At 36.1% G+C, this 24,927-nt stretch overlaps 1 protein-coding gene across 1 annotated transcript in view; it reads right to left on the minus strand.

Moving 5' to 3' along the window:
- The window catches only part of LOC113109348 (myb-like protein U), a 972,647-nt gene that overhangs the window by 895,826 nt on the left and 51,894 nt on the right, over positions 1-24,927 (minus strand). The gene's annotated exons all lie outside the window — the stretch shown is intronic.

Here is a 24,927-nt window from a genome sequence, read left to right on the forward strand (position 1 = left end):
GTGTTCATGCCTGCTAATAATTTCTATGATTTTCCATTGATGCAAGCCTTTGATTAAGGACCACAAGTAGATTATATTAAATATTCTTCAGGAAAATTTAAAACAGAGTGAATGAAATGAAATGAAATGAAATGAAATCTTATTCTTTGCAGACAAGATACACTTTCCAACTATTTATACATGCTGGAAAGAACTCACAGTTATAAGTCAAAGTTTATTAGAGAAATTCACCCAACTTTTAATTTTCTCACTCCCATGTGGTTCCAAACCAATATGAGCCATATGACACAATAATATTTTGAAAGTTTGCATTTTTTTTTCATTATTTTATTCAGCAAGGACACATTCATCAAAAGGTGCAGTAAAGACTTTTACATTTATACAAAACAATTCTCCTTTGAATAAATGCTGTTCTTTTGAACTTCATATTCATCAAATAATCCTGAAAAGTGTGTCCTTAACTTTAATATAATCATAATATTAAGCAGCACAACTGATTTTCACACTGATAATAATAGGAAATGCTTCTTGAGCGCCAAATCAGCATATTAGAATGATTCTGAAGGATCATGTGACTCTGAAAACTCAAGTAATGACTGCATTATTAAACGGCAAATCAGTTATTTTAAATTATCAAAAATATTTAACAATAACTTTTTTTATTGTATTTTTTAATCAGATACTTCTTTATATAAATAAATGTACACATTCATATGTGATTTGACCGCACTCATAAGCTAACAAATAAATTTGGCTCTTGACCCAAAATGAGTTTGACATCCCTTTATGTATACAGTATGAGATTTTAGATCTGCAATGGAAGGTAAGGTATTCGGCTATCAGAGGAAAGGCTTGATTCCTCTCACACCTTTGCCTGCACACAAACAAACACGCACACACACACACACACACCAGCCCTGTCACTGGCCATCTGTCATGTCTGACGATCAATCATCAGTGCCATTAATATTTTATGTCTCTTCCAGACGATCAGAATTTCACTCATAATTCCCCTGCCCTGAGACAGCACAGTTACACACTTTGCAAGGCAGCACAACACGCGCCCACACACTCTTCAACGTGTCACACTGCCAAATCGCTCGCTCATACACATACCAGCCATGCATTGTGACACTTTATCAATTCATTCACACATTAACCCTCCATTATACAAAGACAATTTAAACACATGCACTCAAAACTACATTATGGCGAGAGAATTTAGAGCTCTACAGTGCATATTCAATCTGTGTCAAAGAAACTTTGTGAATACTTCTGACCTACACAATCTTCTCTTGGCCATCTTAACATTACCATCCATTGCGATAATACAAGTCTTTGAGAGCACTTATATGGAACTACATCAACCATTAAAATAATAGTTCATCCAAAAATGACAAAACGACAAAACTTCTGTCATCATTTACTCATCTATCAGTCGTACGGCTTTCTTTCGTTGAAATCAAAAAGACAAAATCTGAAGAATGTTTTAGCACTCTTTCCGATTACAATGAATGTGACCTGAACCTCGAAAAGACACAAAAGCAGCATACAATTCTAATAAAAGTAGTGCATTAATAGAAGTAGTATACAAAACTTTTTTTGACAGGTACACCAGCATTCAAAAGTGTGGGATTTTAATGTTTGTGAAAGAAATCATTCTAATAATCTGATTTGGTTTCTTTAAAGGTGCTGTATGTAAAGCAATATATATATATATATTAGGGGTGTAACAGTTCACAAAATTCACGGTTGGTTCGATACGATACACTGATGTCACGGTTCGGTTCGGTACGTTTTAGATACAGCAAAATGTAAAAACATCTCAACTTTTCAGAATGCCGCAAGCGCACAGCGGGTCATGTGACAAGAACTAACCAACCAGCTTCATCCTTTCCCGTAACAACGTTAAAAGCTCAGCCAAGATGAAGGAACAGCTGATCATAGTTGTATATGGATTGCAATTTTGAAATAAATTTAGTAGCAGAGCTACTGCAAGCGATTTTTAGAGCTGCAAATCCATTTATCCTTTGCTGAAATTTCCGCGTCTCGTGGAGAGAGCACGTCATTGTTGCTTAACAAAGACGGACGCCTCATGAGCGCTTCTGCCCGAGCGCTTTGGAAAGGAGGAGAAAGCCGTGCGACTAGCGTTTTCCAAACGTTTTTAGGCACGATATGTGAACGGCCCCTAAGGCGCTCGCTCACTCAGTATGGGATGAAGGCTCGTTGCAAAATGGCCAATGCGTTTAACAGACCAGAAATAGAAGATCCTCCAATAACCAACAGGTCTGGTATTTGAGTGCACTTTGGATTCCCTGTAAGCTATAATGGTGATGACAGAATGAATGGTAAATAGTAAGGTCTCATATCCGCGGCTATAATGTAAATGAAGCCTACCGATCGCCATGGTGATGTCTTTTGCCCTGTTTGAATCAGTTGGAAATGTCTGCATTTATGTCGGCGTAAATGAGTTGACATGTTTCAAGTATTCCCGCTGGTGTTTTTTTTTTTTTTTTATTCCCGCTGGTGTACCCTATTGTCATGTAGCAGATGCGACATACCGTTGTTTTTTTATCCACCACTCTCTTGCCATCACCATTATAGCTTAAAGGGAATCCAAAGTGCACCCAAACACCAGACCTGTTGGTTATTGGAGGATCTTCTCATTTCTGGTCTGTTAAACGCATTGGCTATTTTGCAACGAGCCTTCAGCGCATACTGAGTGAGCGAGCGCCTGACTGAGTAGCCTAACATAAACATATAAGTTGGTGTTTTTTCTTCTTCGGGAGTGTCAGGGGCGGTGCCTGTTATGTCGTTTGGGTTATTGGGCTACCTTGTTGAACGCATATCATTATATTTCTCTTTTTTTTTTCAAATATAATTAGTCCAACTGACCGTTCCGTATACATAATGCGTACCGCGCACCAAACCGAATGCCTCGTACCGAAGGGTTCAATACGAATAAGCGTATCGTTACACCCCTAATATATATATATTTTTTTTTATTTTATTTTTTTTTTTTAGGAAATTTATGATAGTAAGTACCATTTACCATAGTGTTTGTGAATGCAAAGTCAATGTGCTGTGAACCTCCTTCAGGAGTTCTTCACTGAGCCCAGACAGACAGCCAATTGGGCGAACCCCATTAAGTTGAAATCTTTCTCTATCTTTGTTTCTATTTCTCTGTTTGTATCTCTCTAGCTATTGATCTACCCACTCTTCCTCCCTCCAACCCAAAACAAACACACAAATCAGCCAAACACACTGAAATGACCCCTGGGACACATTGTTCAATTTGACCCCTGCCTTCCTCCTTAAAAAGTTTTCCGATACCTTTTATCTTATCCATCTAAACCATAGTAATGAGTTTCTGTAATTGATGCGGTACACACATTAGATTAACAATTAGCACTAAAGCAACATATACACAAATAGGTGTGTCCCAGGAGACGAGAAGAGCATAAAAAGAAGAAAAGAAGTTTGAGAAGTTTGAGGTTTCTTAAAAGCTTCCAAATGGAATTTTAATATCCTATACATTTTACTGATAGGAAAGCACATTTCTGAGTGTATATGAAGCTGATTTATCAGTTCTAGGCCAACAAACACTAATCAATTTAAAACATTTTTGAAATCTTGTCTCATGCTGTTTTTCTTTGTGTCTTTCTTTATGTTCCAAACAAGCCAATTATAAATTAAGCTAAATAACTAGAGAACGCTGGAGCAGTCCAAATTTGGGGAGAAAACGATCCGACCAAGTGGACCAACTATCATGTCTGATTCCCCACATTGAAACATTGCCTGAACTGAACTGAATGAAAATGCAAGCAACATTGTAACAAAATAAGTCCCTGTTTCAGAACAAAATAAACCTCTACAGGTCTGAACTTGCCCTTAAAACTCTTAAAACTTGTTTTAGTGCATAGTGTATAAACCTTTTATAAAGAAATGTGATTTTGGATGTACTAAACCTTATCTAGCACATTATACACTATGGGGAAGTCGTGGCCTAATGGTTAGAGAGTCGGACTCCCAATCGAAGTTGTGAGTTCTAGTCTCGGGCCGGACGGAATTGTGGGTGGGGGTAGTGCATGAACAGCTCTCTCTCCACCTTCAATACCATGACTTTGGTGCCCTTGAGCAAGGCATCGAACCCCCAACTGCTCCCCGGGCGCCGCAGCATAAATGGCTGCCCACTGCTCCGGGTGTGTGCTCACAGTGTGTGTGTGTGTGTGTGTGTGTGTGTTCACTGCTCTGTGTGTGTGCATTTCGGATGGGTTAAATGCAGAGCACAAATTCTGAGTATGGGTCACCATACTTGGCTGAATGTCACTTCACTATTCACTATTCACTATGCACAACTATATCCACAGAAAGTTATGCAATGGACTAATGGTAAAGGATTTTGACCTGAGCTAATTAATTAATTGCATCTTGATTCCACAGACACCTGCTGTTTAATAGAGCATTTAAGCATAGTGTATAAACCTTTGGCATTTAGCTTAATTGGCATTTAGCTTAATTAAATAAAACTTAAAATTTGTAATTCTACAAGATATTAAAACCGCAATGTTTTTGTTTGAGTAGCCCAACTGTTTTGAAAGTGTTTGAAACTTGTTTAAAATATTTTAGTGTTGCTAGCATAGAAATTACACACAACATCTTTCACATTTAGTTGTGAGAACCTTTAGTTTACCTCTTTGCAGATACAAAATAGCATAAGAAAGGTCATAAACAGTCTTTTCTGTAACACGCAGGATTACGGATAATATTACTGCAAAATTAGCATTATGGATAATCAATTTCAAAAATGGTATATAATTTGAGGACCTCTGGCATACCATTTTTAACATACTCAGATTCTGGATGCACTAAACCTAATCTTGCATACTACACATTACAAATAGCATGCAAATTGTGATGCAGCCCATGTTCACAGGAAGTCTCGGTCCCATGATGGACAGATGGTAAAGGGTTGTGCCCTGAGTCTGATCAGGTCCCCCACTATGAGGTCATCACACCTGCCACTGCGATAATGTCATCAGCAGGGGATGAACCCCACTGGAACCATTATACCATCCTCTCTCCATCTGCTTTGTTAGAATGAGCTGCGACACACAAACCCCACACAAAAAAATACCACAAAGCCACGCCAAACAACATGCTCCCCCTTTTTTTCCTTCCGTAAGATGCAACGTGATACACTCTTGGGATGCAAGCTGTCGACTTTGTTGGTTTAGATGGTGTTTTTTACGACATTTGGGGTATGCAGATACACACACACACACACACACACACACCTGTGGAGCTTGTGATTGTGCTGTCATTGCATGTATGCATTCAAAGATTAGCAACTGCTGCGTAACTATAAAGTCACGGAATTTGCTGTATTTAACATCTGACAGATGCATGCATGTGATTTTAATTATAGTCATGTATGATAGAATTAACAACTTCTAGACTCCAGTCTTCAACAATAATCTTTAAAAAATTGCATATTGCTATATAAAGACACAAATGAACAATTTATATGTCTATGATATATATATATATACCAGTATATATATATATATATATAATTATTAATTTTTTTGTAAAAAATAAGCCATTATTTTTTCACTATCATGGCATTCCAAACACAAAATGTAAATGCTTACAGAATTTTCATGCAGTTATCCACATCTGGATAACTGGATTATTTCAGGTAAAGATTTTGTAAATCACAGTTTTTGTTTAATCTGCAGTTTTGGTGACACTATGGTCCACACATTACATTTAAACTAATCAAAGACTTGGAGTGTCAATGAAATAAGACATCAAATTCATTTCTGTAGCCAGGCTTTAAGCATTGTTGTCATGTTTGTTACAAGAATGCAGATTTCAATCAAGAAACAGACTGACCTTAAAATGCGACATAATTTTCATACAGACAGGTATTTTAAAAGGAACTTAGATTCTGAACAATGATATTTTGCTTGCTTGTTTGTAATAAAAGAGCTCAATCCACCAGGCATACTCTCAAATCATAATAAACATCATAACAAGTCTTAAAGGTACAGTAAAAACAGTCATCGATTGACCAATAACCCCAAAACTAAATTACGATAATTATCTATGGTAGACAAAAACTTTAAAGGGATAATTAAAGGAGTAGGTTAATGAAATAATTCACCAAAAATAAATAAATAAATACGTTTTCATATTCTGTCACTGCCAGCCTTAATTTTGACTTCAGAAGAATACATTTGGACCACATTTATGATACCTTGGTGTCCTTTTTTGATGCTTAAAAAGTTTCCACAAAAGAAAGTATGCCTAAGTCAATTGATTTTGAAACCACATGAGGGTAAATTGCTTTTTATTTTTAGGTGAACTATCCCTTTAAGAAGAAGTGGCAGCACATGGAATGAGTTGTTGAATGGTGAGAAGAGGATCTAATCCAGTATTCGTCTTTCCACACACTACTTCTTTTGCCATAATTTTTCTTTCCTTCAGTTTTCCCCTCACTCCCTTTTTAAGATAAATTAATCAGATGAATGATTAACACACACTCACACGCCACAAATGAAGCAGCTGATTGTGGTAAATCATGATTACAGTGAGAGGCAATTCCGCAGATTCAAGCAAGCACTTCTAATGTGGAAAAACATGAGCGAGGGGAGGGAGAGCGAGACGGAGAGAGACATAAACACAGTGAATACCGATAGGACCTGACAGGCTTACACCTCACACCAATTATCCGTTTCTCCCAGTAGCTCTCGCAGCAGTCTCATCATGCTGCCCTTTCTCCTTTCCAAGTAGTTATGTCTTTACCTCCGTCTTTTACATTCCACTATAGCTTGCAGGAAACTGCTAATCCAACTGACGTTAAACTACTGACATAACACAGCTGGTCTTTCTGCCATATATTTACCCTCAACTTTTTCTTCAGATCCCTTTTCCCCCGCCTCATCCTCCTTTCCTCTTCTAGAGGGAAAATCTACAACGAGCACGTGGCACATATCCAGTTCCACAACCTCATTTTCCTGGATTTCTGGATTGTGAACCATGAATAGAGAAATTTTGGAAAAGGTAGGGTTGGAGTCTGCCAAAGACAAACCAGTCAGCGCCTAAGTGCAATAATAGTTTCATTAAATGTGGAAAGTGGAGGCAGGGTCAGACAGTGGCTTAACGTACGTCTGTATGGGACTCAATCGTTTAATCTTTTACTGCCACAGCATCCAACTAAATTTAACCCATTTCTAGACAGGGATGTGTCAAAGGGTCATTCTACAAAATGGGTGGCATTTAAAGGGATAGTTCACCCAAAAATGAAAGTTTGCCCATAATTTACTTAACCTCATGTGGTTTTGAATCTGTATGACTTATTTTCTTCTATGGAACACAAAAGAAAATTGGTTCCCAAGACTTCCATTATATTTTTCGACCAGACAATAGATGTCAATAGGAATATATATATATTTGTGCAAATGTACAAGTGCACTTTTGGTCAAAATGTCTATCTTGGCAAGGTATTCATGTTTGTCTAAGTCGATATAAAAAAATGGTACAGAAAATCTGTCAAAATATCAGATCTGTCAATTAGGCTTTGCAGTGTGAATGCAGCCTAGACCTGTCGCTGTTCAATCATGTAGATTCTGAGAGTCTATTAAATATATATTCCTTGAAATTTCATATGGATCTGTAATTTACTGAACAAACAGTCAATGCAGAAGAACCTACAATGAACAGAAGGTAGGATAGAACGTTGGTTCTCAATTCCAGTCCTTGTGTACCAACGCTCTCCACATTTTGTATCTATCTCTTATCATTTCAGATGTTTGTTTTATTCAACCTTAAGTGCCCTGCGAAGTGGACATCACAGGATATTCCGCCATGATTTCAGTTCGAAGGGAGCATATATGTTCTATTAAAAAGGCATTAAAGTGTGTGCGATGTAAATTTAAATTGCATTTATTCACAGAGGTATAATAAGTCACACGTCACACTTCTCTAGTAAGTTTCGAGAAGATGCTGCAGCCGATGGCATAGTGCAAATCTGTGAATGAATGTTCTGAGGTTAAGCAAACTTCAACGGATTTCCTGTGCTTAAGGAGTAGGGAGCAAAGAACACTATGTAAGGATCACGTAATTCGGAACAAGTTCATGCATGGAGCTCTCTTCTTACCAGCTGGTTATCTGAATCAGGTGTTTTTAATAAGAGAGACATGTAAAATATGCAGAGCAGTGGTACGTGAGGACTAGAAATGAGAACCACTAGCATAGAGGATAAAGTGCACTTCAAGAGTTTTCTGCTTCAGTATAGTATGGCTCTCCACGAACAGAATGTCCTGACAGATCTGTTACGATAAATCTGCTACTGTGAAGGTCAAAAAGAGCTGCATTAATATATTAACATATCCCCTGCCTATGTATGGCCATATACTGAGACTAGCTTCCATTCATGTAGGTCTCACAAATCACATTAGATTTGTCATTTTCATACTAAAGGTTTTGGTGCAGACAGGTTTGATTGACCATAATGTTGCTCAAAAAATATGTCTCCAAATGAACACATTCAATCTATTTAAGAGAACAAAAGCCTTTGGAGAACATGCAAACTGATTCCTGTTTCAATATTTTAATAAAGTTTTCAAAATGGACACTAGGTGTATTCTAAGTATTTCAGAAAGCTGAGAAATAAAGGATTGACATTTGACTGCTTTCAACTCAATACCACTTCACTTTCAGGCAGCAATGCAATATTATTTAGTGTTAAGGTCCAAGTTCAGTTTTTAATAAATTAAAATGCACACTGAAATTCTGAAAAGTCAAATGTTCCAACGTTTTCGCTGTGTTGATTAATTCAAAAGCCTTTGAAAGCTCTGAATACTCACTGAAGTCTTGTGTCCATAAACATTTCTGTGGCGTTTTCTGTGTAAACTCAAAAACACAGTATTCTTTCCAGCTCTCTGCTCTAATGGAAAAGTCAGAGAAAATGGACATCTAGAGCCACTGCCAATGTGTTATCCCTTTCAACAAATGAATAAAGGATTATAGATTTGGCACATACAGATATAAATATCTGGGCTTATTGACAATGATCAAAGTAAAACCAACAGTGCAAAGAGCCTTCTAAAGATAACTGGCTTTTTGTGGTCATTTATAAATAAAGCTATAAATCCTGACCTGTAAGTGTGTATCTTGTGTGCTGCGTGGGAGGAAAAGTGTGAAAAGTCTAGGCAGACTTACTCCACAAAGGAATCCTATTCTTTTGTGACTACACAAAAAATCCCCCATGACTGTGCAGACTGGATAGTAAAATAATAAAAATAATAATTGTTATGTATTAACACTCAATTGTTGTATTTATTAAATGTAAAAATCTAACCAGCCAGAAGGTCTAGATCACAAAATAACCCTGGAAGGGTGATGAGGACCCCAACGTGAAACACCCTGAATAGGTTTACTAACCAAATAAATGAATACATTCGCATGAATATTATATTATCATTTCATTAAATATTATAAATGACAGCTCAATGTCACTGTGGACAAAGCACTTCAGAGCACCATGTAATAAATTGATATTTAATGTTAGGTAAAAAAATTTTTTTAGCCTGAATGCACTGTAAGTTGCTTTGGATAAAAGCGTCTGCTAAATGCATAAATGTAAATGTAAGTAATATTTCTATGTTTTTTAATTCATTATTACACACACACAAAAAAATGCTTAACCGATAATTAGTCAACATCTATTTTAAAAATCTAAATTGAGTTTGACATTGAAATATGACATATCATAAACAATGCATTAACAAGGTGCACGTTAAATGGCTCTGCTTTAAATTGCACAATAAATATTAATGATGTTGTGAAGTTGCTTATCTAAAAACATGATAACTGTCAAGTTATTAAAAAAAAAAGTTGATATAATGATACAACAAACGCAGGAAAAGCTTTAAAGAAAACATCTTGATATCAAAGGCAATAAAGAGCTCCTGCTAAGTCGATATGGATGATGCTAACTATAGGAAAGAAGGAAGGAAGGAAGGAAGGAAGGAAGGAAGGAAGGAAGGAAGGAAGGAAGGAAGGAAGGAAGGAAGGAAGGAAGGAAGGAAGGAAGGAAGGAAGGAAGGGAGGGAGGGAGGGAGGGAGGGAGAAAAGAAGGAAGGAAGGAAGAGTTTACATAAATGATTTGCCAAAAATGTGCAAAGCTCTGATATACCCATAATTTCAAAAATAATCTTGTAAACACATAAGTAGTAGTAAATCATTGTAAATAGATGAATGCACTTGGATAAAAAGAATGTTTTGGGTTTACAGAGCTATTGAATCTAAAGAAAAAAAGGGAACATATTGCAGTCTGTTGTTTTACAAGCTCACTTGTCATTTACTTTGAGATTAGATTTTATGTGTTTTAATTACCTTGTTGGCCTCTTGATATTGAGGGTCAGCTTTTGAAACTGAATCTTTGCACTGGAGAAGATTTTTCAATGAACTGCTTTAATAAGAGAAATTAGAACACATCAGCAGCCTAGCTTGTTAGATCATTTAAATAACATCGAACAAGACACTTTGAGTTAAAAAGATTTCCACGCTACGTTTTATGAATATGAGTAACAGAATATGATACAACAGGAATTTGTATTTATTAAGTAGCATCATGGACGTTGTGCTACTTGAACTGTTTACAAGACGCCCATAAAAGAGACTGGAAAGAGAAGAGTGTTTTTCCTTGCTATACTTTCTTAAACTGATTTATATTTATACTTTTTCTCAACTAAGTCTTATGATTTCTTTCTTGACATGAATCATCAGGAAGTGACGAATGTCTTTTATAACTTTAAAAAGCTAACAAGATCGCCGATTAGCAATCTGCATATTTAAGACAGTCACAGAGGGCATGCACACATCAAATGCATAAGAACAGATATTCACAGAAGCCACAAATAGCTCTATTGCACTCAAGAAAATGTTTTATATGTAAAAATGACGAATAAGACCTGGCACTGTTTAATTCATGTAAAATCTGGTGCTATTCAGTAACATAATCCTTTAATTGCTTTGATTTATGTGAAAGCTCCTTTTTGGAGTACCAACAAAAAAAGAAATTCTTTGCTAATCTACAATTTAACACACACACACCATACAGACCTCGCAGGCACCATGAAGGGTTTTGATCTCAGCATGTTATACAAAAAGACATGAATGCAGGATAAATGCATAACGACAACTTTTACTTACACCAAAACATATAACGGAGTCCCAGATACATTTGGCCTATAGTGGGTAAAATACACTACACTAATTTGAAGCCCAAAACTTGATTAATAAAAATTGGATGGTGACCAAAGTGATATTTTAACTGTGCTGCATAACTCTGGAAAATATCTATACATAGTAAAACAGATCAGCCAAATTGATTTTAAAAAGCAGAACTCATTAGCATACATTTTCATTAGCATACATAAGTATGGAAATGGAGACGGTGGGCAGTGGATAAAGCAGGCCAGAGCTTAACTTAAGTTTAAAGGAATTCTGAATGTGTATGAGTGTGTGTGTGTGTGTGTGTGTGTGTGTGTGTGTGTGTGTGTGTGTTTGCACATGCATGTGTGTGTGAGAAATATCAGCCCATGAGAAGTTTAGGAGTAAAGAGGATTAGTTGGGGATGAATTGGGAATTGGTGGGAGAGGAACTGGGAATTTAATAAAGAAAGAATCTAAGAAGTGCTGTTTCATGACAATAGAGATTACACATGGAGACGCTTGAGTACACATTCACTGGTAGTGTGTGGTGGAAATGTCTAAATGGTTGGTTTTAGTTGGGTGCAAATTCATGTCCTAGTTTCACTTTATGCTTACATGATTTATAGATACAGTTATATGCAACACCATTTTCCTTAGACTGTCAACAGGCAACCAATACTATAATGTTTTTGATGTTACTAAAAGTGATCAGTTGTTTACCCAACTGATTATTGCATCAGATTAATTTTCAGGATGGTTGTGAACTTGATAGGCTAGCATTATCGCATTGGCAGGGTTATGAACAAATCAAAGCACAATTGAGGCACTTTCTCCTTTTCACACAATGAAAAAATGCAGACAAAACGACATGCACCTCCATTGTGCAAATGTACCATAGTTAGGACATAAAGTATAGTAATTTAAAAAAATAATAATAATAAATAAATACGTAGATAGAAATTGCTGTTTAGTACTACGTATTATTCTGCCTTATGTTAACTTTATTGAAATAAACATTATTGAATAATATTTATTAATTAATAATAATATTTATATTAATAATATTTAATAATTTAACTAGGTTTGTTTTTATTAGGGCTGCAGCTATCGATTCTTTTTGTAATCGATTAATCTAGCACTTAATCGATCGATTAATCGAGTAATCGGATAAAACGATTTGTGTGTGTTTTTGAACAATCAAAACAAATAATGCATAACAAAAATGATGTGGCTCTAAAATGAACAAGCATTTGGCTTTTATTTCTCAACAGAGGTATTTATTTCCAAGTCCAAAAGTTTGGCTCCAAAAGTTAAGTGCCAAGTTGGCATTGCCAACAATTATAAAACAATGTACAGTTAAGTGAACTTACTGTAACATGTATAACATGTATTGTAAAACTAATATGAATATAAACTTAGTTTTTTGTCTTCTTAATACACAACATTACAAAAAAAGGATTGCACCTTCTGCAAATTTAGTTTAGTTAACCTGAGAACAAAAAATGAATATAAAATATCAAGCCAAACAGGTACACAATGTATAAAATGTATAAAAAAAAATTATGTAAATAAAACAATTATAAACAATTATAAATAATAAGCTGTAATCTCAAAACAAACATCAAAATGTACGCGTGTGTGTGTGTGTGAAGGGGTTCTTTTTTAGGCTATACTCTCTTGCAATTGAACGTGATAGTTACGTTTACTACTTTAAAACGTCATCAAAGTTAAACATCATATCTAGTCAAACCGCATCACGACATCGCTACAAATGCAGTATGGGATTAAAATCAGCGAACATCAATAGGCTTAGACTACGTTAATTTACCTTGTTTCAGCGATGCTTGGTGAAACAGCATAGAGTGGATGTCTTCTGTTCAGATGCTGAATGATGGAAGATGTGCTGTTGTGGTATGCCAGCTCTATTTTGCAGTAGAGACACTGCACTTTGTTCTCTTCTTTATTACGTGTGTAATGATCCCACACTTTATACATCGCGCTAAGTAAATTCAAAAGGTCCGTGTGAATAAACGGTCCGTGTGACACAATCAAATCCCTGCGCCGCGCGTATAGTGCGCGTCATAGGAATTTAACGAGGCTTCGAGGCAGAGTTTTTGCCTCGAGGAATTTTTGTAATCGAGTAACTCGAGTAACTCGAGGAATCGTTTCAGCCCTAGTTTTTATACGTTGAATCTAATAAATCAATGGCTGTATGGTCAAAATAATGAATCCCCGACTGAAAACAATTAATTAAATACGTTTAGTTTAGACCAAATGTACAAATATCAACAAAGGGCTATTAAATAGCATTTTTTATTATATTACCCATGACTACTTTTGACTGATTAACTCATCTGGATTTTTAGTAGACAAATAATATAAGTTTAATAAAAATTGTACAGTACAGTAATGAGTACCTTTGAGAATACTGAAAAAAAAAATACAATTAAAAAAGTAAAATAAAACTATGAGAATTTTCTAGTAAGACATAATTACAACTAAAATAATGTCGAAATGGAAAATAAAAAGAAGAAGAAGTTTGGCCCTTAAAATAGGCCTACATTTTTGTCAGGCAATTTTTACTTTTTTTTTATCTGGAGGTGATAGTTTTATCTTCAGATATGTTATGCAAAAAAACTTCTATGTTAACATGAAATAACTGTACTGTTACATTCCCTTTATGCAAATCAATACAACAATCAATAAAATGTTAGTAAATAGAAACACTTTTTGCAATGTCACATGAAATGTCTACTTTTTAATGATTAACTTCTCATCGGAGTTCTTCAAGCAGGCACTGTCTCACTTGCCTCCTATGAGAAAACACCCCTGACATATATATACACACACATAAAGAGCTGCCACCTGCTCCAGCTGTTACCACTTATGTTAAAATCAGGTTATAGAAAGTATCCCATTTCTCCCTGAGTAAATCTGAAAATGATGTGTTATCTGAAGGGTGTGTGCGAGCACATTCACTTGGCGTGACAATCTGTGAGAGTGTTTGTGTGGCTCGCTGACCACAGACAGATACATGATACCCATCCAGACGCTTCCAGTGAGAACTCAAGCAGACAACTGCTGACATTTGACACGTCCACGTCCACACCCACATACATTAGAGGCATATGATACCACAGGAGTCATGCCAACCTGATTAACAGAGATCAATTTCCCCCACAGCTGTGGCCACCTGTAAACTTGCAACTGTCGATGCTATCATTGAATAGACTGATGAGTTTCTATGTGTGAGCGAGAGGGAGAGAGGCAGGGTTGTTATACAACCGTTTTCCAGTTTCATTTTCTTGGCAAGTCACCCACTTTTTCTTTTAAACATTAGCAGAAGCCTGTTATTAAATTCCCATTTCACAAACCATATAATAACAACATGAATACTAAATTTAAAGGTGGCCGGTGCTTTTATAATGTATTATAATGTAATATAATCACAGTGCGAAAGTTATTTGTTCTAAAAATCAAGATAAAAAGGCAGAATCTGCCAAAATAATATATTCAAGTTATATTAAACCACAGAAGCCACAAATATTATATATATATATATATATATATATATATATATATATATATATATATATATATATATATATATATATATTTAAAAGAAACAAGAAATGCTATTTTTAGGACCATTAACATTATTATTGTATTATTTTTATGACAAAATTTTCATTATGTAACCCAGAAAAATTGTTATAAATTAAACAGTAAAATATTTATATATTGTAGTCATGTTTGTTGTACTGCATACCATTTCTGATCTTCTTCATTAATTTCTTATTCTGTAGCAATTAGAACCATTGAGTATACTACAAATGACCAAGAATAAAATAAATAAAAAAATGAAATGTGTATTCATTATAGTAATGATAATTTTGGCTCTAAAGAGATGCAGTGCAATGCAATGCAAAAAAATATAAAAAATATTTTTTATATCTTTTGATTTGTAGGGAATATTTTTCCTTGATATAAAACACAATAACACACTATTTTAATATGCTAGCCTGACTACAAACCCCTACAGTGCATACGTGTTGCTTCATTAAATTGCTGTAGTACGAACAGTACTTAAAGGAAATAGAATCCAACTTCACATGGCTTCCAGTCAAGAGCCAACAGTAATCACTTACACCACTTTCTCTACAGGAAAACTGAATCAGAGCACTTAAAGGTTCAGAAAACAGGATTTTCCATGCTCCCTAAACCATTTATGGAAACTTAGTTGCATAAACAGAATCATAACTGAACTGACATCACAACCATGAGCATTAGACCGCCTGACTTTACCTAAACACCCATTCAGCAGCTTGGTGTGACTCATTTAAGAGCTTAGCCAATCATAACAAAAGTCTTTTACATACAGTTTAAAGGTACAGACAATAGCTAAATCAGTCAGAGTCATTAAATCAGTCATTAAAATAAAAAATATTTTTGGTGAAAGAAACTAATAATTTCTCATGTTGGGCCATGAACATGCCTGCCAAGTTTTGACACTTTGTTGTGGAATGTGCATATGTGCATGCAAAATTTACGATTATGATGAATGTTGGTCAGTTTGACCCATAATTTTATGGTTAACGACAGCTGAACAGACTACCCTATCTCCTTTGGCAGAAGAAATATTAAACCATGCTAATTTTACTGGCAATCAAACCCATGATTTTGGCATTACTAGTGCCCTACTGCCTGATCTTAACTAAAACACACATGCACACAAAATTTATTACATTTTAAATAGAAAATAGTGGCTCAATAAAAATGCTTCAAAAACATTTAAATACAGTTTTAAGAACCTGTTGTCATATTTATTTTTGTTGTAATGTATGAGAAATATTAACATTAAAAGGTTTTTTTGTTTGTTTTTAGTTTTTTTTTACTGTGTGATTTTTGGTGAATTGTATTGAATTCAATTAGGGTCAATTTGATCCACAACCTCAAAATCATACTCAGAACTTCACACAAGATACAAGGGATAAAGAGACTCATTAAATATATGTTAAAAGCACTGTTGTACTGTTGTCAAACTAAATGTGTTTTTCCTTTCCACTGTGCTACTTTTCCACTGGTTTTCTATGCAAACACACACTAGATGGACACGTTTGATGGTCATGATCTTTTACAGTGTCTCATGCATGACACAGCGTTCTAAAAACACATTGCTAACGTTTAAAAAATTTCAGCTTTTAAAAAATCGGGTCTCAAGACCTTGTTTTTTTTTTTTTTTTTACCCATTCCACTTCCCCTGTCTTTGCTTTGAAAACATATTCTGTGTGAACCAATCCTTAAGCATGTGGTAACTGGATATCAGTTACATCTGCATAATGTCTTTTTGAGCATTGCAACTGCTAAAGGACACAAACACACAAACACAAACATTTGATTTTTGAACATTAAGTCTGTCCAGCCAATGCTGTTGTTGTTGTCTCACCCTCTGTTTACCCTCAACGTTCCCATCCTTTTCCTTTCTTGCACTCTGTTGGAGATAACCCTGTGTCTGTCCATTCTCCTTCTCTTGTAAACCGCAGCCTAAATACACTGATAGTGTCTAACAAAACTCACACACGTACGCTTTATCTCTCTCCCTCTGCCGAACTCATACAGGCGGCTCATTTATCTCAATGAAGACTGATAACAAGTCTCTCTTCTATCACACCAATCCTCTCTCTAGCTCTTTTTTCCTTTTGCTCCTTCTTCCATATCTCATTCAGGTTAAGTGGTGGGAGGCTGGATGCTGAGAATACGCCTCTCTTCTGCACTTCTCTCACTTTCTCTCTGTCTCTCTCCTTCATTTCTCTGAATCAATGACTTTCTTCAGTTGGACTGTGAAAGTCTTAAAGTGATAGTTATAAAAATTTTTCTGCCATGGAACATTACATGTAACATTCTGAAAAACAGGTAACATTTTACAATAAGGTCAAATTAGTTGTGTTGTAAAATGATTGTCATTTTAGTAAAATACTTAAGAATCGTCGTTAGAGTTGTAAACATGATGACTTTCTTCTTTTGTGAGGGGGTTTGGTGCCACGGTATCTTTGTTTTCAGGTGGAACGTTAAAGAACGTGACACACACATCTTGTGGAAATCCCGTAAAATTCAACCAATCCGATGACGACTTCGACACTCCTGAAGTGTTTCCACTTTTGTGTCCCATATGCATCAGACATTAAGCCAACATTTACCCAATGAGCCGTATAAACAAGTTAATTGGTTAACATTGTATTTTTACAGAATTCTGTATTTTTACAGATTTTTTTCTGGCAGCCATAGCTGTCTTTTTCTCTGTAAGACATAGCATTGTAACATTAGTTGTCCTTGTTATAGTATTTATGAATATTTGTTTATTAACGTTAATAAAAATGCAAATGTTCATGTTATTTGATAGTTCATGTTTAGGTCAATTAAATAAAATGTAAAAAATACACCTTTAGATTTTAATAAAGTATTATTTAATGTGGTTCACTAAGATTAACAAATTCTTTAAAGATATTTTTCATTGTTAGTTTATTCTAACTATTTTAGTTTTGTTATGGTTACAAATGGAACATTATTGTAAAGTGTCACCGAAACTAAATGTACTGATGGCTTTTCTATGCAATAACAATAAATACATTTTGAATTATGACCTTCATTCTGCTTATTACACTAAAGCTATCATAACGATTTAGAAGACATCAACCACATTTATGATACCCCTCGCTCCCTTTCATTATTATTAGAAAGAAAAAAAATTATTCGTAAACGTATTTTCTGTTTCATGGAATAAAGTGATGCAGAGCAGAAAACATGACTGCCATAATGACAACATTTCGATTTTTACCTAAACGACACACACCAAACACTCACTGTGAAGTTTGACCAAGCCAAAAATGACAGAAACTGACATGAGATGTGTAAACAGGAGAAAAAGAAAAAAAACACAGCACAAAACATTAGCTATCACAGTTTTCCATGCAATTCTCTCCACCTCTAATGCAAGAGAACATCACTAAAAGTCTAAATAAAAATGTTTAAATAACCTTAAACTGACACACTTTGCTGCAAATGTACAAGCAGAAATCTAAAAAACTGAAAATCAATGACAGTAGAAAAATTCAAACCATGCCACTCTGCACCATCCTGTAGCTCGAGGCAACCAATTACTGTATGATACATGGTCAACAAATGCCAAATATTTAAATCTATATACTCAATATGTCCAAAATTGCCTTCAAAATTTCCAAAGCGAAAAATTGAGGTTATATTTAGACAGTAAAGTTCCAGAAGGTATTATATACTGTGAACACAGTCATGTCTAAAGAGCTCTTTTAGGACCAATGTGCAAAAAATATATAGATATATTAGGCTACAACGTAATACTGATAATTCATCAAATGCCATCTTTTTCTTTTTTGAAGATACAAAAGTGTGCCAGGCAGGTAAACGACAGAAAGTGTTCATGACATTATAACAATGCACAGAAGGTGCATTGACTTCAGTAGACACTTTATTTACCATTATTTATCTTTTCCATTGTTGTGTTTCATATCTTCACTTCTACTTCTGGCACACAAAAGCTTTGGAATGCATTTAATAGGCTACAAAAACACTTTCCCAAAAACTTACTTGGGCACATACAGCTAGACACAAACACACAAACCCACCCTCAGACACCTGTCTGCAAGTGTACTAATACTCTTAGAAATAAGTTTACCATCACAAGCATCTAATTTAGCATTAGCAAAGATTAGCCCTCAACTAGAAGCTAAAAGTGCGTCATATATCCTTTAAACTTGAGAGATAATAAAATGTATTTGCCTGACGATTATCCCCCAAAGAAGGCTAAAGCTACCCTGAGTGTGTTCTTTGAGAAAACCCTACTTGTAGCTTGCTTCTGCTCACTTTGGAAATCTCACATCATGCTTCTAAGCAGGATGCTAACTAATACAAACCTTAGTTTCTGATAACATTCCTTTTTTTTTTATTGGAACTATACACATATATTCATTATGATTTTGTTTTTGAAAGAAGTCTCTTAGGCTCACAAAGGGCTGCATTTAATCAAAAATACAGTATAGCCTAAACAGTACTATTGTGAATATTGTTTCAATTTTAAATAACTGTTTTCTATTTTAATATATTTTAAAATGCCATTCATTTCGGTGATTTTCAGCAGCCACTACTCTAGTCTTTAGTGTCACATGATCCTTCAGAAATAATTGTAATATACTGATTTGTTGCTTCATACGGTAACATTTTAGTACAGGGACATTTCTCCCTATATATTTGCTTATTAGCATTCCTATTATTGATATATTGGCTGTTTATTAGTACATAAAGCACATATTCTGCATGACCATATTCTACATCCCTAATGCTACCCAATATATAAACTTAACCCTTAGGGGACTAGGCCCTTTTTTGTACGTTTTCGCTATTTTTACATTTCGGCTTATAAACCATATGTAATGAGGATGGACCACCATGTATTTGGTATCAATGGATTCAGAAGACCCTAAGCTACCATAAGCATGCATGCTATATGTCTATAAAGGAAGTATGAGTGAAAATTTTAACAATAAACTAGAGAATTTCAAAGACGAATATTAGATTTTTGTCATTTATTACTGAAAATCCTACCTCACACAACAATAGTTAAAAGTTTTTGACCCAAAAATATATTTTTCAAACTCTTTGCTTGACAGTAATGGGTTAATGTTCAATCAAATGTGTAAAGAACGATTAAATAATTAACTTTATTTACAAACAGTCCTAGGCGTTTTTTTAATTTTTGGAACTAAGCCCTTTTTGGTCTGTTTTCTCTATTTTTATATTTGGGCTTATAAATCATATGTAAAGGAGATGGAACACCCTGTGTTTGGTATCTATGGATTCAGAAGACCCTAAGCTACCATAAGCATGCATGCAATATGTTTATATAAAGGAAGTATGAGTGAAAATTTTTACAATAAACTAGAGAATTTCAAAAACGAAAATTAGATTTGTGTCATTTATTACTGAAAAACACACAATATAGAACAGTTTTTGAACAAAGAAAATATATTTTTTCAAACTCTTTGCTTGACAGAAATGTGTTATTGTTTAATCAAATGTGTAAAGAACAATTAAATAATTAACTTTTTTTAAAAACAGTCCTAGGCATGCCAGTGAGCAAAGAAAGGCCTCTCTAGGCCTTTCCAGTAATTGTTCCAGCTTGTTCTGCCGTAAATCTTTTACTGCTTGCCATTTTGATAAAACAATTCTGTAATAATGCTGTATCTCTCTCGAATTTATCTCTTTGTGCTCGCTAACACTCAGATCGCTTTCTGCTTTCTCCACGTGATGCTGATTCTCCGATCGCTCGAATTTAGCTCTTTGTGCTCGCTAATACTCCGATCGCTCTCTGTAACACTCCGATCGCTTTCTGCTTTCTCCACCCTGATGCTGATTCTCTGAACGCTTATTGATTACATGTCTTTTACTATAGTCCAGCCATCTTTTACAACGCTACAGCAGAGCTACACAGTCCTCTGAATGGCTAGAAGACATAACCTTCCTCTGATTGGGTTAGAAAAAGACTCCTCCCAGCGGCAATTTTTCCATTGGCTGTTGCGTGTTGAATCTGCCTAACACAATCGTTTTCATTGGCCTGTTTACGCAGTGGTATTGCGCAATAAGGGAAGTGTTTAATATACAAACTGAACACCGCTGTTTTCAGTGGAATCTCAGGAAGACGGCAAAAAAAAACGCATCTCTCTAGCATTAATAGTTTTTGAGATAACTACACATTTGTAAAAGTATGCCATTTTGGGCGGTACCGCCCAATCCGTCCCCAGAGGGTTAACAACTTTACAACCTTACTAACTATTAATAATCAGAAAAGTAGGAGTTTATAGAGGCAAAAGTCATAGTTAATGGTTTGTTAAAGGAGTAATTCATTTCTAGAATAAAAATGTCCTGATAATTTACACACCCCCATGTCATCCAAGATGTTCATGTCTTTATATCTTGAGTCACAAAGAAATTAAGGATTTTGAGGAAAACATTCCAGGATTTTTCTCCATATAATGGACTTTAATATATTATAGCTTGTTCTCAAATACTTATTTAGGTCACTTGTACTCACCATGTGCTTTCAGATCTCTACTATCACTACAAACACTCTGAGAACACGCAATGTACGTCGAAGGAAGGCCTATCCGCCAAATCTACGGCTTGACCCTCTGACCTCTACTACTACACTCTCTATTCCAGTTGGTCTCTGGAACTGCCAATCTGCTATTAACAAAGAAGACTTCATTTCTTCTATTGTTACTTATTCTGGTCTCAACCTCATGGTCCTAACTGAGACTTGGATCAAACCTGAAGACACTGCCACTCCCACAGCCCTCTCCACTAATTTCACTTGTACACACACCTCTCGTACGACACTCTGCTCGTCTCATTTGATCTGAAGCGCGCATCTACTACAGCGACTCACAAATCAGGCAACCAACTGGACCTCATCTACACATGCTGTTGCTCCGTGGACAACTCTTTAGTTGCTCCACTGCACACTTCAGACCACTTCCTCATTACTGGTAACCTAGCACCTAGACCTGAAGCGGCACACACTCCAACGCAGGTCACCTTTTGACAGAACCTACGCTCACTCTCTCCATCTCGCCTATCTTCTGTGGTTTCATCATCACTTCCTTAACTCTCTCAGTTTTCAGCTCTGGACAGAAACAATGCTACTGACACTCTTTGCTCCACTCTAACCTATTGCTTGGACAACTTTTGCCCACTGTTGTCTAGACCAGCACGCACCACCCCATCTGCTCCCTGGCTGTCCAATGTTCTCCTTTTCCATCGCTCTAAATCTTCACAACGACTAATGCACACTCTCTCCTCCTTCTCTCCACTCTCAGAGACGGACATTTCCAAACATCCTGTCCAATCATCCTACTACTTGTCCACTTGATGCGATCCCAACTCACCTCCTTCAAGCAATTTCTTCTTCAGTCATAACTTCACTTACTCACATTATCGACTCCTCTCTTCACTCTGGAACATTTCCCTAAGCACTTAAGCAGACTCGGGTTAGCCCACTGCTTAAGAAACCATCTCTAAATCCAGCACTTCTAGAAAACTACAGAAAAACTTCCATTCATTGCAAAGACACTTGAGCGAGCTGTGTTCAACCAGCTCTCTATGTTCCTTGTACAGAACAACCTCCTGGACAGTAACCAATCTTGCTTCAAAAGCGGCCACTCAACTGAGACAGCCCTGCTCTCGGTTACTGAAGCCCTGCGACTGGCAAGAGCAGCTTCAAAATCCTCAGTACTCATCTTGCCGGACCTGTCTGCTGCTTTTGACACTGTTAACCAGTCAGTGTTAACACTTGTCACCAGATTTTCCTGTCCACCCTCAGAAAGATGGGCATCTCTGGAACCGCATTCCTGTGGTTTATGTCCAACAACTTGCTACTGGGGTTCCTCAAGGCTCAGTACTTGGACCACTTCTCTTATCCATCTACATGACAGCATTACGATCTGTCATTCAGAAGCATGCCTTTTCTTATCACTGCTACGCTGATGACACTCAACTCTACTTCTCATTCCAACCAGATGACCCGACGGTAGTTGCTCGCATTTCAGCATGTCTGAGTGACATTTCTAGCTGGATCAATGACCATCACCTTCCGCTCAACCTTACTAAGACAGAACTGCTGGTGGTTCCAGCTAACCCTCATTTCATCACAACTTCTCTATACAGCTGGGTTCATCAACCCTAACTCCTTCCAGGACAGCCAGAAACATAGGAGTTGTGTTGGATCATCAGTTAAGTTTTACAGACCATATTGTTACAACGATCCGGTGCTGCAGATTTGCCTTATACAACATTAGGAAGATTAGACCCTTCCTGTCAGAGCAAGCCACCCAACTTCTTGTCCAAGCGCTTGTTCTCTCCAGACTGGACTATTGTAATGCTCTCCTGGCAGGCTTTCCTGCATGTACTATCAAGCCTCTGCAATTGATCCAGAATGCGAGGGTTGTCTTCACTGAGCCAAAAAAACTCACATTACTCCTCTCCTCATCACTTTACACTCGCATCAAATTCAAGGAACTGATGCTTGCCTACTAGACAACCACTGGCACAGCACCAACATACCTAAACTCACTGGTTAAATCGTATGTGCCCTCCAGAAGTTGGCGCTCTGAAAGTGAACGATGCCTTGTGGTGCCATCCCAAAAAACTTACTCTCATGGACCTTTTCCTGGACTGTGCCCAGCTGGTGGAATGACCTCCCAATCTCAATTTGAATTTCAAGAAAAACTAAAGACTCATCTTTTTCGCCAGCACTTAACCAACTAATACTAGTACTTACCTTTTCTTTTCTTGTCTATCATATTCTTATAAAAAAAAAAGAAAACTGGCTATGCGTTCTGTACTAGAACTAACTGAGACTTGTCATGGCACTTGTATACTGTTGTTGTTCTCCTTTAGGTCTGATTGCTTCTATTGTTCTCATTTGTAAGTCGCTTTGGATAAAAGTGTCTGTTAAATGATTAAATGTAAATGTAAATGATGGGGGTTGAAGGTCCAAAGTGCAGTTTTAATTCAGATTCAAAGGGCTCTACAAATTCCCAGCTGAGGAATAAGGGTCTTATCTAGTGAAACAATCGGTCATTTAAAAAAAAAAATGATAATAGATGTTATACTTTTTAACCACAAATGCAAATCCTGCATCTTTTTACTTCAAAAGAACCTTGTTTTGTGTTTCCGTCATTTCACTGATGACTGCTTCTCTAATCTTGAGGAGTTCAATGTGTCATTGCAGTTAAAACATTAAACTAAACAAAAATAATACTTCAAAATTAATGGTTTGTTAGGCGAGTTGTGCTGAGGTTGCTTTTTTAAGAAAACAAACTTCACAATTTTCACCTGTTAAAAAAGCTAAGAAAACCATGATTTGTTACTCACGAATCAATATTTTTGCTCAGTTTTAACAGAAGAAAGAGACCATGAATTGCACTGATCAGAAACTAGTTGTGTATTATGTAAAATGTAAAAAACATACATATTTAAAATGAAAAAGCTCTATAACAAACACTTATGTGAATTTTGTGGGACATTTGGCGTGTTGGTTTTCAGGCAAAGAAGATATTTAGACATTCTTGTTTACATACATTCAGACTATTCTTCATCTGATAACAGTTCCTAAGTCGATTGGGCCATGAATATAAACAAAGGCCAAGATCCCTCATTTCCAAAACAAAAGAAGGGGAAAACACTGCCCTGAACAAGCTGAGGAGAATCACGGATGAGTGCAATTGGTTCATATCTGCATCTTAAACAGGTAAACGGTCTGCTCACTCTCATCTCTTAATAGCCTCCATCTTTTGTTCCATCCTGTATGTGTGTGTGTGCTTTTGTGAGCGTGTGTTCGTATAAGTGTAAGGTCTGATGAGATAACTAGAGGAGAAGACACCTGGAGCCATGAACTGAAGCATGAAGAGAAGCACAGTTCACACCAACACACAGTAACACAACGCAAACCAACCGTACTGTGATAGTGCATACTCAAACATGCATTTTCATGTCCCCATTTAAATAAGATTCTAATGAAATGGACTTGTGTGAGAGAGGCAGAACACCAACAAGACCATCAGACCAAAATGGATTTCAGACTCACATAAACCATTAATCAGATATGCAATTTTGT

Source organism: Carassius auratus, chromosome 1 (genome assembly GCF_003368295.1).
Source record: "Carassius auratus strain Wakin chromosome 1, ASM336829v1, whole genome shotgun sequence".
NCBI lineage: Eukaryota > Metazoa > Chordata > Actinopteri > Cypriniformes > Cyprinidae > Carassius > Carassius auratus.